The sequence below is a fragment of the Ambystoma mexicanum genome, chromosome 6q (genome assembly GCF_040938575.1).
Source record: "Ambystoma mexicanum isolate Mex_15411 chromosome 6q, UKY_AmexF1_1, whole genome shotgun sequence".
In the NCBI taxonomy this organism is placed as follows: Eukaryota; Metazoa; Chordata; class Amphibia; order Caudata; family Ambystomatidae; genus Ambystoma; species Ambystoma mexicanum.
Window position 1 is genome coordinate 175,281,057 of NC_090937.1, and position 16,359 is coordinate 175,297,415.

The window sequence follows — 16,359 nt, forward strand, 5'->3', positions numbered from 1 at the left end:
CGTCCGACTGCACGGTTTTCCTTCGGTTCTAATTTCGGATCGAGGTAGTCAATTTATTTCTCATTTTTGGCGAAGTTGCTGTCGGTTGGCTCAAATTGATGTGAGACTATCGACCAGTCACCACCCTCAGACCGACGGACAAACCGAGAGGACCAATCAAACTCTGGAACAGTATTTACGCTGCATGCTGCAACAAACTGAAAAAACTTGGAAAGACATCCTTTGGATAGCCGAATATGCCTACAATAACTCTGTCCATTCGGGAACTGGGAAAACCCCGTTTTTTCTTTTGTACGGCAGTCACCCTCGAACCTTGGAGTTGGATCCCCTCCAAGAGCTTGAAACACCAGCAGTAGACTACCTGCATTCTACAATCACCAAAGCCTTTAAGGAAGCTGTTTCTCACCTTCAAAGGGCTAAAGAACAATACAAGAAAGGAGCAGATCAACATCGGAAGGAAGCCCCTCAATATCAAGTAGGGGATCAAGTCTGGTTATCCACCAAATATCTACCTCTAAAAGGGCCACGCACATTCAACCCAAGATACCTTGGTCCCTATTCCATCACTACCATAGTAAACCCAGTAGCGGTCAAGTTGGACTTGCCCCCGCACATGAAGATACATCCGGTCTTCCACGTCTCTCTATTAAAACCCGTGCAACCTCAAACCCGACTAACTAAATCTCCAAAACCTATCCTAGTTGATGGAGAACTCGAGTTTGAAGTCAAAAGCATTCTGGACTCCAAGATCTCCAAATCTAAACTATTTTACCTAATTGACTGGAAAGGCTACGGCCCCCAAGAGAGATCCTGGGAACCTGCTGAATATGTCCACGCTCCTCGCCTAATCAAAAGATTTCACCGAACATTTCCTGACAAGCCAAAACCCCCGGAGAAGCCCGGTTTGGGAGGGGCCTTGAGGGGGGGTACTGTCATGATCTCTGCTTCCAAAAGGTCAGGGTTTTCCCAACTCCCTTGGAAGCAGATCCATAACCCAGGTTCTGAGTGCCAACCAGTCCCAATTGGGACCTTTTGGACCCAGTCCTGGCGCCAGTGGCACCAGGCTCATAAATATGCCCAGTCCCAGCGCTGGAAGCGCCGGGCTCATAATGCTTGGGTGGACTTACCTGCAGCAGACCATGCTGCTTACTTGCCTGCCAGTTGAGCCTCTGATCCTCTTCTGTTTGGAACTACTTTTCCTGTTGGGTGGGGCAGGAGCCACTCCCTAGATTCAGAACACTGGAACTCTTCTGGAAAGCAGGAACTCTTTTCTTACCTAGGCGTGGCTGTGGAAGGAGACACCTAAGCACTACAGGAGGCTATTTAAACCACACCCGATGGATAAATCTTGCTTTGCGTTGTTCTGCATCCTCTGCAGCAGAACGCTCATCGTGTCTTCTGCATCTGATCCTGGGCCTAAGGAAAAAGGCTTACCATCCTGAATCCAGTCTTCAGCAACACCTATAAAGACAAGAAAGAACAGGTTAGCATTACGGTCTTCAGTGACAGCTCTTCACTTACCTGGTCCATCGGCTGTCACCAACGCCTCGCGCTGCATTCCGGCATCTGAAAGACAAAGGCTTACCTACTCTTCGTGCGCTCCGGAGGTCTTCACACTGCATTCCTGCATCTGAAAGACAAAACAAGGTGTGTTTAAAGACATTGGGGAACTTTAATACTCACGTGCCATTACTCCTTTCCACATCTAACCCAGTGGGTATTCCGGCACCCTGCAGCCGCTCCGAACTTGTACCTGCAAAATAAAAAGACAGTTAGAGCGCATCGTGAAGCAGGCAACAAGCGCTTACTTACGTGCTTCCAGGCGCTTCTATTCATCACACGGGCTCCATCTTCAACTCACTTCAGCCCGTCATCCGCCATCGCCGGAACCCTGCAAAACAAGAGACATCATTACTAAAGACTTTAAAGACATTAGAATTACTCGAAACTTACCGTTCGTGCAGTAAACGACGGACAGCAGTCCTCTGAAGTCAAGAGGCCTGCTCCCCTTATCCAGTGAAGAAACTGGTTACAGCACCCTGCCCCGAGGCAGATGGAGAGCACGGCGTTCACTTACCTAAGGTGAGAGCGTTAACCTTTGGGGTTCTACAGGAGAAGAGAAAGGGAAGAAGAGAGAGACATTCAATAACCCAGTTCCTTAATCCCATATTTTCTATCTGCAGACATCTTACCCTTCGAGTCAGACATACAGTGCACAGAGGTCCAGCCCAAAGAGCCAGCCGTGTGTTACACATCACCTTTGAAGATACGCTATACGCCCAGTCAAGACCGGCGCCTCTACGGGAATCAGGTGAGCGTTACAGTGAGACAGCCCGTACGCAGCTCTTGGCTAATTACTTCAAATAAAATCACACCCCTGTGGAGTGCACACAGCCCTGGCACATACCAGCTGACAATCAATGATGACTGTTACTGACAATTATGATGTGTCAATGGACAGTCAACTGTCACAACCATACCAGCCTGAGATTGTACATCTGGAAGTGTTCCATTGTGTGCTTCCCAACCTACACAAACAGCACCAATGCTGTGTTCAAAAGACACACTCCTATGCTGCTAAAATCATTACCCCCTTGCAAGACACAACATGACAACAGTGCCATGTCACCCAACCCCTCCCCAGCACCGCCACCCAACACACCATGGCATGACATGCCATGTGAGAGCAAACAAAGTCATCCCCCAAACATGACACGTGTCACAAAGTACAGTGTCCCTAATGGAAACTGGCCACACACAATATGCCCACATGAATGTAGAAACAACAACACACATGACCAAATACTTACCACAATACAATCGACATAGCATAAACATGACAGTACTAAGGCAAAGGATACGTAGTCTTACAACATGAGAATGCCAGCACATCCACCACCTCCAACTGTACAGTGTTGTTGCCACGCACATCTGGAAGTCCACTGCTCACAACATGAGCCCCATCTCCAAAGTGGACGGCCTTGTGAAGACATGAGGAATGAACCTGCAAATCAGGAGGGAGACATGGATGCACAAGCACACATCAATACACCATGCAGTGCACAATACAACAACAATATGCACTAGGAATGTATACACAGTATTGACTACAGACTGCCCACACAGGTCATGGGAGTCCAACGTCACTGTGTAATTCACTGTCACTTGGGCACACCCTTTGCAAGCCCATGGAAACGGGAAGCAGGAGGGGTGTGTGTCTCACTGACCCAAGCATCTAACCCAAACTCAGGACAAGCCTGCATGTGCCCAGCCGGAATACAGTGGATGCCCACGGGAGCCACACAAGGCAACACACTGCAATAAAAACTCAAAAATCAAAAATCAAAAATGGCCATGTGTGGGCCAAGGGGGGTGGGGGAGGCCACCCAGGAGGTCCGAGGACAGGGTGCCCACCAACAGCCACCTGCGTGAATGTTGGGAAAAAAAAACACCCCCATGGGCTCATGGCCTGCACGGCTACTAAATAGTGGGAGATTCACTGCTGGATTGGCTCTCCTCAACCTCTGCTGCCACAGGAGGTGGTGGTGCCATGGGAGGCAGCCCACGCAATGCCCTAGTTTGGTCCTCCATGGCAGCAAGCATGCGGGCCTGGAAGGCCTCGTTCTGGAGGGATATGGTGCGGAGATCCCCATGCAACACCCAACGTGTTGCCCGGACCTCCGCCCGAGTTGCCTGCATCTCTGCTGAGAGCGTACGGGTGACGCGCTCCAGCAGCTGTTCCGTCCTGGTGACAGTGGAAGCCTCAAGGTCCACAAGAGTCTGCCTGAGGTCCCTCTGTCCCTGGGCATCTATAGAAATTGATTCCCTCAGATTGTCCAGGGCCGCCTGTCTGTCCCTGTTGGACGCCAACATGTCCTCCCTGACTGATTGGCAAATGGAGTCTGTTGCCTGCTGTAGTAGCTCCATCTGCCTTTCTGGGGGGACAATGGAAGTGGCCACCCTCTCCATGGCTTGAGCAATCATTTCGGATGATGCTGCCTGTTGGTTGGCCATACCGTAAATGGATTGCTCCCATGCGGTATTGCCTGGTGGCGGACGGCCACCGCGTTGGCGGGCACCACACCTGTCTGGGGCAAGGCGAACTGCGCCTTGCTGTGTCGGCACTGCCTGAGGTTGCAGGACTGCATTTCCCCCTCTGAACTGCTGGCCCAGGAACAGGATCAGATGTTGCGGAGTGTGGCCCTGCATCCGTAACCACCACAGGCGCACCTACCAACACTGACATCCCCATAGTGGGCTCTACCCCTGGTGCAGGTGGGTCGGACAGAACAGTATCCCTTCCATGAACACATACCTGCGAATCCACATAGGCCTCATCCGAATCAACACCTGAAAAGAGTTCTGGGGAGGTGCAGCCAGGGACACCCCGGGACAGTATGGCCTGCAGCAAGAGTGGGTTCTCCCCACCACCAAACCACGTCCCCCACTGGTGCCTGGTCGTGCTTCAGATCCCTCCTGGGCCTGCACCATCTCCTCTCCCTCAACAGCATCAGGTGCGTCATCCTCTGCAAAAACAAGAAAGACAAAAAATGGAAACAGGCATTAGCATCATGGCACGCTATTAGGCCAGACAAGCTACAGTACCAGTACTTGATTTACACATGTCCCACATGACTATAACCCTCCCATGCATGCACTGTCCATGAGTTGGAAGGGGAGGTAAATGTCAGACACTGATGACACCAAGATGGGAGAGCAACACATCAGCTGCATGCTGGCTAGCAGTGACATCACACATTGGCCTGTGAGTGGCATGTCCAATACACATACATGACACATGCCATCACACAGATGGCATGTACCATGGGCATGTCATATATGTGACAATGGGGCAGAGTGATGCGCAGTAGAACCAGGTGAATTCCTACTATCAGCCTGAATGAACACAGCTAAATACGGAACAATGTGGTAGCAAGATGCCACTTCAAGGGCAACTGGCGCAATGTAGTGCAAAACGCCTACTGTGGCCAGAAGGGATACTGTAATACCCAAATCCCGGGGCGCAGAATGCATTGGATGAAGCACATGGGTGGGACAAAACACTCAGGCACACACACCCTGATCTGGCACTCAACCAGATCCCCTCCCACAAACTACATACACATGGATCACACACACATGCATGTGCACTCACCGGACAATGCCTCGTAATCTGGCAGTTCTCCCACACCTTGGATCTGCTCCTCTGTGACGTAGGTCCCAGCAACATGCTCATGTAGAGTGAGTTCTATGTCCTCTTGTGGAGACCCACCTCCAGTCACCAGAGTTGCGGCATGACTTGAGGCCAGCTTTTTCTTTGCCCTACGCTTAAGGTCGTTCCAGCGCTTGTAGCACTCAACAGCTGTGCGCCTCATAAACCCAAGGGCACTTATGTTGTCCGCGATGGACTGCCAGTGTGCCTGACGTCGAGCAGGTATAATCCTACACCCTGAAGTGACCAACATTTCGGCGTCATGTTCGGACACATACTGCACAAGTGCATCCAGTTCGGCATCATTGAAGCTAGGCTTCCTTGGCGTGCCGGACCGTGTAGCCGTGTCGGGGTCATCAGCCTGTACTGGATGAGCACTCTTCCTCTTTCTTTTTGTGGGTGGTGGGGATCCGGAGTGCCCTATGCCGCTCTGGACACTAGAGGCAGGAGCACCGGTGGACTGTGTAGTAGTAGTGTGCGATGGCACACTGACCACATGACTTTCTGAAGGCATTAGCTGAAGTGTGATGATGGCAGGGGGAACCTCAGTCTGATGTACCGGGACCAACACTGTCCTTGCTGGGGGAGTCAGAGCTGGCGTGGACGGAGCTGCAGCTGCCCCTGCAGCCTCCCCACCCCGCCTACTGGGGGCAGCAGATGACATGGCTGCCCCTGTACCACGTGGCCTGGTGACACTGGCTTGCGTCGCCACCCGTGGCCTAGACTTGGCGACCTGGAAGTCAGCCTGGGAGTCACCCTGTGCTAGGTCAGGTGCCACAACGGGCCGGTCCAACAAGGGCTGAGCAGGGATGGTGTCAGCCACGTTTCCCTCAACCATGGGGGGGGGGTGTGTGTCCCTGACTGGTCCTCCACACGTGGGGGGCTTGGGGGAGTCTGCAAATCCTGGCCACGTCCCCTACCTCGCCCACCACGCCCACCTCTTGAGGCTCGGCCACCTTTGCCACCCTTACCACTTGCTCGCCTCCCAGCCATGGCACTGGCACTGATGGAGTTGTGCGTATGGGAGTTGCCGTGGACAATTGTCCTGGGCAATTGGGGGTCAAAGGGGTAGGGTACTAGATGGAATTCGTACCCAAGTGCTCTAGCAAGGCTGTATGTAACCCCTGGGGAAAGATGACGGGTCACGCAACGCACAGGCACCCCTAAAACAGAAAATGATGTGCACGCGACCCCTCGTAGACCACGTGCGTGGGAAAAGGAACCTGCACTACGCTGTGGCACCCAGAAACACAAAAATGAACGAGTCACACGCAGCCTACAATGACCTCTGAAGGGGTACGCTACACACGGGGCTAGCACAGTTGGTAAATACGTGCACGACTCACCGTCTGTCTGGGAAAAGAGCGTGAAAAATACGCGCGTGTGCGCGTTGGCAACACCCCCGCCAAAAGAAGAATTGTACACTGTCTGAGGAGACAGGACAAAAGGAGAAGTCAACGCTGTTTGAGGAAACAGGTCAGAGAGAAAATCAGAAAAATAATGACAGAGGTAACAGGGAGTACGAACTAGAAACGCTGTGAAGTAAATCACGTGTGAACCGACAAGAAGTACAGATTTCACCCACTCGCTCTCCACGGGAAGCACGTACAAGGAAATGACATACTACACGCACCTTTTAAACCGCACCACACGTCCAACGTCACTTCCGTGTATACGCACTGAGGCACTATCCTCCAATCACGCAGGCTGACACTCGGACGTGCAGTTTTTGGTCTTGTAACATTCCCCTGGGTACAGGGACACGCCCGCACGTGTCACGTCACAGACGCGCCTGCGCTGTCAGGGCCTTTGGTCCAATGGAATTGCGTACACAGGCCAATCGCGTGTGGAACTTCTCGCGCACCCCTGGAATACACGCACACGCTCCCCCAGGCCCGATCGCGTGTGGAACTTCTCGCGCACCCCTGAAATACACGCACACGCTCCCCCAGGCCCGATCGCGTGTGGAACTTCTCGCGCACCCCTGAAATACATGCGCCCAGGACAATCGCGTGTGAAAACACCCGCGAGCCCCTGAAATACACGCACCCAGGCCAATCGCGTGTGGGACTTCTCGCGCACCCCTGAAATACACACACATGCTCCCCCAGGCCCGATCGAGTGTGGGACTTCTCACGCACCCCTGGAATACACGCACACGCTCCCCAAGCCCGATCGCGTGTGGAACTTCTCACGCACCCCTGAAATACACGCACACGCGCCCCCAGGCCCGATCGCGTGTGGAGCTTCTCGCGCACCCCTGAAATACACGCACACGCTCCCCCAGGCCCGATCGCGTGTGGGACTTCTCGCGCACCCCTGAAATACACGCACACGCTCCCCCAGGCCCGATCGCGTGTCGCTCCCCCAGGCCCGATCGCGTGTGGAACTTCTCGCGCACCCCTGAAATACACGCGCCCAGGACAATCGCGTGTGTAAACACCCGCGAGCCCCTGAAATACACGCACCCAGGCCAATCGCGTGTGGGACTTCTCGCGCACCCCTGATATACACGCACACGCTCCCCCAGGCCCGATCGCGTGTGGAACTTCTTGCGCGTGTAGAACTTTGGCGCACATTTTTTTCCTGCGCAGGGACGCTACTGCCTGCTTTCGTGTGGCGGACATGTATGGGCCTGTGCACGTCTTTGGTCGTGCGCTGTTTTGCCCAATTCGATTCCGTGAATACGTGTTGTAGGCGAGCGTGTGGGCGTTCTGCGCACTTGCCTCCTGTACTTCCCCCGTGACGCCCACATTTTCACGAGTTGTTCCCCATTCTGCGTGTAACGCCCCGTGTTACGCCTACTTTTGTTATGTGCGCCGCGCTATGTGCGAATTCGCTGTGGCCTTATCGCACGGCGTTCGATGACCTGTGCGCCAGCGTGCGCCAGCGTGCGCCGCGCACTTTTTCAGCGCACATCCCATATTTTGCGCGTGCACGGACTTCCATGAATAGATGTGCGATGTTTTCTGTGCGATAATCGCACTTGCACTGCGATAATCGCACTTGCACTGCGATTTTCGCTGTTTCACTGCGAATCGCACGTTTTCGCACGCATGCGCCGTTTTTTCGGCGCACGTTGATTCCATGAATCGGCCTGTCTGTTCCCAACTTTTTTATTTTCACTAAGATTGTCACCTGAAGGCTTGATTCTGCCACCAGGCCCTTTGCTGCTCCATAAAGTTGTTTCCCAATTTGAATTTCCAGCAGGATATTATTTTGCCTGCTGTCACACAAGTCTCCCACGTCTTGAAAATATAATCCCACACCCATTTTGGGTTACGCTGAAGTTCAAAACCTTTAAGTTCAAATCCATTGGTTACAATAATGACAATAAGGCACCAATGAAAAATGTTGTTTAAAATACTTGCTTCCGAAAAAATTATTCTAAACACTTGATTCTGATACAAGGCTCACACTCTTTGCCCACAGACCTGCGAGACCACACAAACTGGCTTTTGCGCCTCTGTGACAGATGTACTGTATTGACGAGGTCATTACCGGCTTGCACCAATTCATATTACCCATCAAATCCGTGGGTAAGATATTTCTTTGGGTCATTAAATACTATTACTCTATATATGAGCAATTCAAAAAGCTTCCCAATAATCTGAATGCAATCAATGTGTTCTTCTTGTGTCTGCTTCCCCCTAGGGTCCAGTTGTAATTCGCCCTGGGGAAGGCCTTTGATACTTTGCCCAGCAGGTGGCTTCTTTTGCCGAAACGTGAACAGGTGTCCAACAAAATGGATTAGGGCACTTGAATCAAGACTGTATGTGATGCGTACACACATGTAGGCAGACATGCAACCAATCAACAAATTAGTTAAATTGAAAATAGAATATCAAGTGTGCTTTTTATGTGTCACCCAAAACAATTGTTTTTCATCTTTTGTACTGAAATTTATTTTTGTGTATTGCAAGTTAACTTTTGATTGTTCATTTTTCTTTATTCAAAACAACTCCGCTGAATTTGTATATCCACCCAAAATGTTTTTTGATTTTTTTCTTGCACAATTTTTTTGCATACACTCTTTTATATTTCATGTCTTTTGTATTCTTAACATTTAAAGAAATCAAACTCTCAATAGATTGCATCCAGATTTATAATGGGGCAACTTTTAACGTGATATCTGTTTAGATACACACAATTGTTGAAAAATATAAATAACTTTTTACTTTGTTCTTTAGCAGCGTGGAACACCATATTAATTTTTCGTTTCTATAACCCGAACCACAGCTGCCCACTGGGGACCCCTAATATATTATACGCCTCCTGCCTCTTGCTAGTCATGGGTAGGGCTGTGAAAATGCACATGGAGGACAATATCTATTTGAAAATCAGATTCCCTATTCATATCATATAAGTATGTCATATGGTCATATCCTCTCAATCTCCAGGGATCCAAACTGTCGCTTTCCACCCTTGGGAGATTGGTTAGAAGGACTATAATACTGGTATATGAATAAGAAGAGGTTCCTCTCTCCCCAAACAAAATCATTCTACAGGAGGGGTGACTGTTACGCTACGGCAGCAACAACGAACGTTACCAAAAAGATCGTTCCCACGGAGTATCTCGCAATCAGGGAATTCGTTCTGGCAGCGTTACAAGTTGCCTTGGAAACTGTTTGGGTCACGTAGATTTCCTAGTCAGCTGACCAGATGTGCCTCGCTTTCACGGAAGCCACGCCTCCTTGTTCCTTAAAAGCATTCAGCTGCGGGAGCTTCGTTGCTGCTAATTGATCGTTACAGCATTCCTTTACGTAGCCTTCCTAAGGCTTATTTCATTCGGATCACCCTCCGAGTATTCTGCTTTGTAATTGATCTACCGTTACCAGACCTTGGCTCTGTCTCCTGTTTTGCTTCTTGAATTTGTCCTTCGGTATATATTGCCTTGGTTTTGAATCCGCTCGCAGTCTCCTTCCACTGCCGAGCTCCTGTTGAGCTCCCCGCTCAACCTGTTCTTCTGCCAGGTTTTCTACACATCATTCCCCGCTGAGAACGGATTTCCAGTCTTCAGTTTTCTTCTTACAGCAAGAGCCTTGTTTACAGCGGAATTCAGTCTCCTATCAGTTTAGTCCTATTTCCAGCCCTGCTTACTAAATTAAGGATTTACTTCTACCTCACCTACTTATTTGACTGTGTTACATCCTGTGAAGATGATGTGTATTTTCCACTAAAGTGCAGTACGAACGCTTTCCAGTTTTGCACCAACCCGGTCCTAGTGCGTCCCTCGTGCCGTTCGGGTTATCCTACCTATACTAACCATCCCATTTGTTATTTTATCCTTTCGTTGTCATCTCTCATTTGGAACTCTGAACATTCTTCTGAACTGATACGGGACTTCCTCTCAAGGCCTTCATTCCACTACCTCAGGTACCAGTGATTCTATTGTATTCAATAATTGTATACCCTTCACACCAGGTTGGCGTTATACTGAAAACAGTTTTTTGTATTTTTTGCAGCATTGCTTGGTGGTGCGCTCAATTCCGCTCTTTTACATTATAGACTACTCTGTCTTGTTTTACATAATAGCAGAGTGGTACGTCGTGAAAAAGAGCCCCTCTCTAAGAGGAAGCCTGATTCTTTTGAAATCAGGGGATCTGGGTTTTCTGAAGACTTCCACGGCTCGCCTCACATCTCGATCCAGGTTGGAATCAAGTACTCCTTCCGGTTCGGTGAGTAACAGTGACACTAGCAGAGTATCTACGAAGGAGATGTGCAGGATAGTCACGACACCAAAACATTTATCCTGAATTATAAATTGAACGGTGTCCTTGATGACCTAAAATGTTGGTTCTCAGTTGTGGAAACCTCCTAAATCTTGAATGAAAATGATTTGCTTTGAACAGCGTTTGCTCCTGCATTCTCATGTGCCCTTGGTCAAAGTCTGAGGACTTGATAATGCCTCACAGATATCAGACTGGGTGAAGGAAGAGATCAAGCAAAGCCTAGAATACTTGCGGTAACCATCATTGCGCTGAACCCGACTCTTCCCCATCAAAGTCCTCATTCCCACAACCCCTCTCTGAATTTCTCCAATACTTAACTCAGACATACATAGAGGCTGCTGTGGGGGCTTAAGCAGGGTCTTATATCATCAACCTCCACCATGGAAGGAGCAATGAAAAGACCTTAAAAAAAAGTCCACAAAGAAAACGAGCATTGGCAATGCTAACGGTTTTGGCTTGTGTATGAGAACTAGGCATTTGCCAAGCACTGCTCTGATGTGCCCAGGGTACCTGCACCATTTTGAAGCTGTTGCCACCAAAGGCTATTTAATACCACTACGGCAGTGCCTGACAAATGCCTTTACCCTGCCTACACAAAAGCCAAAACGGTTGGCTTTGCCAATGCTTGTTTTAGCAAGACTTCAATGACAGACTCGCATATAAATCGAGTGGCTAAAGGCAGACCTGGTTAAGACATTTTTTTTACACTAGTAGCTCGTTTACAGCTCCAATTAATACACTCTCAGAAGACTGCCTTGGAAAACACTTGTAGGCACTTCGAGCACAAACGTTGATGATAAGTGTTGATAAAATTAGCGCAAACTGATCGTAGGTGGATGTGTTTTGGGCAGAGAGTGGCAGGAAGTGGGTGGGAATGGCCATAGGGATTAGCATGGTAATGCACAATCAATGGGTGGGTAAATCACCATACATAACCTACAATCTTTGTATCCCTTCTCAAATGCCATTTTTCCCTAGATGAACTTTAATGCAACAGTTTCACACAATAGGCAAAACTAAAAAAATTCCATGTCAGGGTACAGCACTGGAAGTAGGAAAAGTAGCACTCAGGGCAATGACAATCAACGGTAAGTGATCCAGGCGTTTAATGCCGCTCTTTTTTTCCAGTTATAAGTATGAAGATATCAAACTGATGATTGTCTCAAAACAGAGGCACAGGCAATTGCGTGTTCAGATTGAACAGATGGTTTTGAGGGAGTAAAGCGCGGGTTTAATAGGTCCTTGCTGGCCTAAACGCTGAACCGCATTCTCCATGTCACGTGGTGCCACAGCAGCGAAGCGCCCTGGGATTGAAGTTCTGTAAAACGGTGAAACATTAGCTCAGCCTGTCAGAAGGTGTAAAAATAACGCGCTAGCAGCTGACGCAAGGTCCTGGCAGGCTTCTCAATTCCAGGAGGCAGCTTGCAGGTGAGCCCCTTGGCGCGTCTCCAGGGTTTTTAAATAATTACAGGCGCACTGTTAACTAGTTCTCTGCAAATATAATTCTGTTAGGAGCAAAATGTTCTGGTTTTTTTTCGATTGAAGGATTAATCGGATAAAGTCAAAAGTAATGCAGAGGAGCTCTGCTATAATTGGACCGTCATTGCTGTCAGGTGCTTGACAGTTTAATGAGCGACTGAAGATCACTTCAACAGACAGTGCAACTTTTGGGTACATTATGCGTAGAGATGACAAAAGTGTGACTTAATTCTGCCCTGTGCAAAACGTATACATCCACACATTCAATTCTATTGCTAGCCTAATTCCATTACATTTCTATTCAAAGGCTGTCTTCATATTAAAGTATTTCATCTTACGTGCAACAAGTAATGTATTCATTTCCTTTTTTTTTTTATTATTTTTTTTTTCTTCCAGCACTGAAAACCTTTATTTTTCTTGAAAAAATGTTGAGAACATAGACAAGTTAACATACACCTTGAGGGAAGGGTGTGTGATGCTGGAAATGCATTGGAGGGACAGGGCTTCCGTATCCTTGTCCTTTACTGCTTTTTATCATGTGTTCTGTCGTGTTTTTCGCGCAGGAGTTCATGTGAAACTCCTGGCGGTGCAGCTCTCTCTCTTTTGGTTTGGTGAACGGACCCGTGGGATACCCTTATGGCACCCATGGGTGGGGGTGCAACCCTGTGCCCCTAGTGTATGTTTTTGGGCACCTGTGGGAGGCCCGCAGAGCAGGGTATGGGCTGGTGGCAGCTCCATGCTGAATTTGACAGGTGCCCGCAGTATCCTCCATTTTGGGGATACCCCGGCCCTGCCATTCGGATGAGTTGATTCCTGATGGAAAACAAGATGGCCCGTGTGGCCTCTTGATTTCTATTACCTATTACCTTGTTTTCCCAAAGTCCTGGGAAGCCCTGACTCTGTCTCTTACCCCTGACTGGCTGTTGGGTGGAAATGCCATATATGGTGTTGTTGTGAAGGCCCGGCCAGACTAGCTGGAGCCTTCCCGGTGATGTATGTTGTGGGTACCTTCTGTGGGTGGGACCTGGGTTAATAGTGTGTGACGAATATGCATTCTGTGTTGTGGATGTCTAGTATCTGGTGGTTGACACAATGACTGAGACAGCCCTGCCCGAAACCGGTATGAATGCAGTTTGGAGTGTTGAATGGCTCGGTACTTGGCCCAATACACATAACTTGTTGTGAGTGTCTGGAGACAAGTGAATGGCCTGAATACCTTGTGTGCCTGATTGTTTGCCTGCCTGCATGAATGCCCTTAGTCGTGATTGGATGCTTGAGCATGACCCAGCAAAATGAATGGGAGATCAACAGTATATCTGGGGACCTCTCACTGTTAGGAATCGTGTTCAGAAGCTGAAGTCCACTATGACAAGTAACTGGAGTAACTGAAGCTTGGCCTTGACGAGAAGAATTGCTGTTGCTCTCCTTCACAATCTGAAAGCTGCTGTGCCTCCAAGGACTGACCCAGAGAGGACCTGGTAAGGCGCTCTCTTCCCGAGCTACGAGGGACCATTGTGCACCAGCTGATCTTTGCCAAAGCTCCCTGGTAGACAGACCTTCGACAGGCTGCCAACCCGAGATGGGGACTGCCGCGGAATCTCAAAGAGAAGCACTCGGACTGTTGTCCGCCACTGTCGACGACCACCGTCGCCGACCGGAGCCGCCGTGCTCCCATTTGCCTAAGAACTTCATTTGATCATCGGACGCTCTCGTCTGCATCGTCGCCCGCTTTATCCTGCTGGAGAAGGCCTGACCATCGACGTGCCGAGGAGCATCCGCCGGTGGGTTTCCCGCCACCTAAGGACCACAGAGACGCCAACAACTCGACGCCCGTGCTGGGCCACAGTTCTTCATCATCTCTTTGCGGTCCAGAACTATCGTCACCGAGGTGCCCCGCATGCCTCTTCCTTGCAGGACGCCAACGCTCTGTCGTCGACGAGCACCGCTAGGAACAAAGCTGCCACTTCACTGCCGTAGTTCAACCTGATCGCCGTCGGACGTTCCATGACCCGTGACTCCTGCCTTAAAGGGAGGGCACTCAAGAAGGGCTGTCGATTCCCCGACACCGAACGCCGAGTTCCTCGACGCCTCTCGACGATCCGTGGCTCCTGCTTTAAAGGGAGTCACTCAAGAAGGATCGGTCGATGCATCTTCAGAGAACTCTACTCCACCAGGTACATTGGGGGGGTAAAACCTTAATAGGAGGAAATAAGACTATCGAACAATATATGGACTGGGCTTGTGCTATATATCTTTATTTACAAGTTGCCCAGGTGGGGGGATCTCCACACAGAACTGTGCCTAGTGGTAGGGGTTAGCATTCTGCCTATTGTTTCAACCATCTTGTGATCCTTCCTATCTCTATTGCTGGTTTCCTCGTTATTGATCTGTGTGACATTTTAACCGTACTGTTGATGCACTTTAATGAGATTTGATAACATTGGTGGTACCACTTTAGAATTGTATATATTTATCATTGTTGACTTCTGAGTACAAAGTGCATTATTGTGATCGTGTACATACCTTTGAATATTAATTATATAAAGACTGTGTTTTCAGAAATACAGTGTGTGGACATTTCTTTGTGGGGGTTCGGGGACCACACTATACTTAAGAACCAGCCCGCATCACATCCCGAAAAGCTAGGCCTTGATTGCTACCGTAATAGAGAATCTTTGCTGGGGTCTTCTGTGCCTCTCCTCTACCATATGGAGAGCAGAAGTACAGAAACCCCCTACCAGTCTTTACAGGGTGGTAGTGGGTCACGTCACTACAGAGAGGTAGAATATGTCTGCAGCGATCGAAAGCCGGTAGATCTGCAATGCAGGAGGGGGCTCTGCTGGCGACTTCTTTCCAAGGGGAGTTTAGCTGCTCTCCCCGATGGTGTGCTTGTCGAACAGGTACTCGCCCATGCCATTCTGGGGCACCCCAAGCGCTTCAGGTTGGTGATGTAATGTCCAAGCTCCTTGATGGATTTCACCTGTTCCTCCAGGTTCTCGGACTCCAGGAAGTCACAGAGATGGGGATCGACTTTGTCAGAGGCCAGCTTGTGCAGGTCCAGCAGAGCCTGGTTGACGGTCTTTTCCAGCTGCAGGGCAGCCTGCATGGCATCCAGGGTGTTGTTCCACTCATCACGGTCTGGTTTCTTAATATCCTGCAGCACCACGCGGCCCCCACGCTTGTTCCGGTATTTCATGAACTTCTTGGTTTGCTCGCGCTCCTCGTGGATCTGCTCCTTGAAGTACTTGGCCACGTGGCTCAGGGCGACATCATCCCGGTCAAAGTAGTAGGACATGGACAGGTAGACATAGGAGGTGTACAGCTTGGTGTTCACCATGCAGTTGATGGCTGCTTCGCACTCTCAGGAGAAGTTCTGGCGCACCTGGGACTCCATGGCGATAGTCGAAAATTATTATAAATTGGATGTCGGTTTCAGGAAACCCGGAGCCGCGTTTCGTTCAAACACTGTTGAAGCAAGAACACAACTCAGAGCTAGTTGGATCTGAGCGCTAAACAATGGGGCTTCCATTTATACTACACGGGGAAGGACTCAATGTATTCATTTCCAGGTTTTACATTTCACTCAATATTGCATATTCCTAAATAATACTCATTTTTGCAGGTTTATTTATAGAGATCAGAGAGGAAGGACAGCGCATTTGCCTATATGACACATTTTGATCTGGTAGGACGTAAAGGTTTAGGACGCCGGGTCTAATTTCCAAAATAGTGGTAACGGGAACAGCGGTGGCTCACAGAGGTGGCAGCCCAGCTCTGCAGTCCAGCCTAAAATAGGCCCTGCGGATCCCAGCCCCATTCTGCATTGTCTTCTGGCTTCCCGTTTCCCGCCACAGCAACTGAGCAGTGCCTCATATATTCTGCTTGCCCCAACGGTGAAGAACTCTGGCCTGCCGCTGTGCGTTTCGCTCGCGCCCT

The 16,359-nt window shown here is 49.6% G+C and overlaps 1 pseudogene; it reads right to left on the bottom strand.

Annotated features, from left to right (window-relative positions):
- Positions 1-15,193: 15,193 nt before the first annotated feature.
- LOC138515483 (ferritin heavy chain B-like) lies at positions 15,194-15,817 on the bottom strand (annotated as a pseudogene).
- Positions 15,818-16,359: the final 542 nt, after the last annotated feature.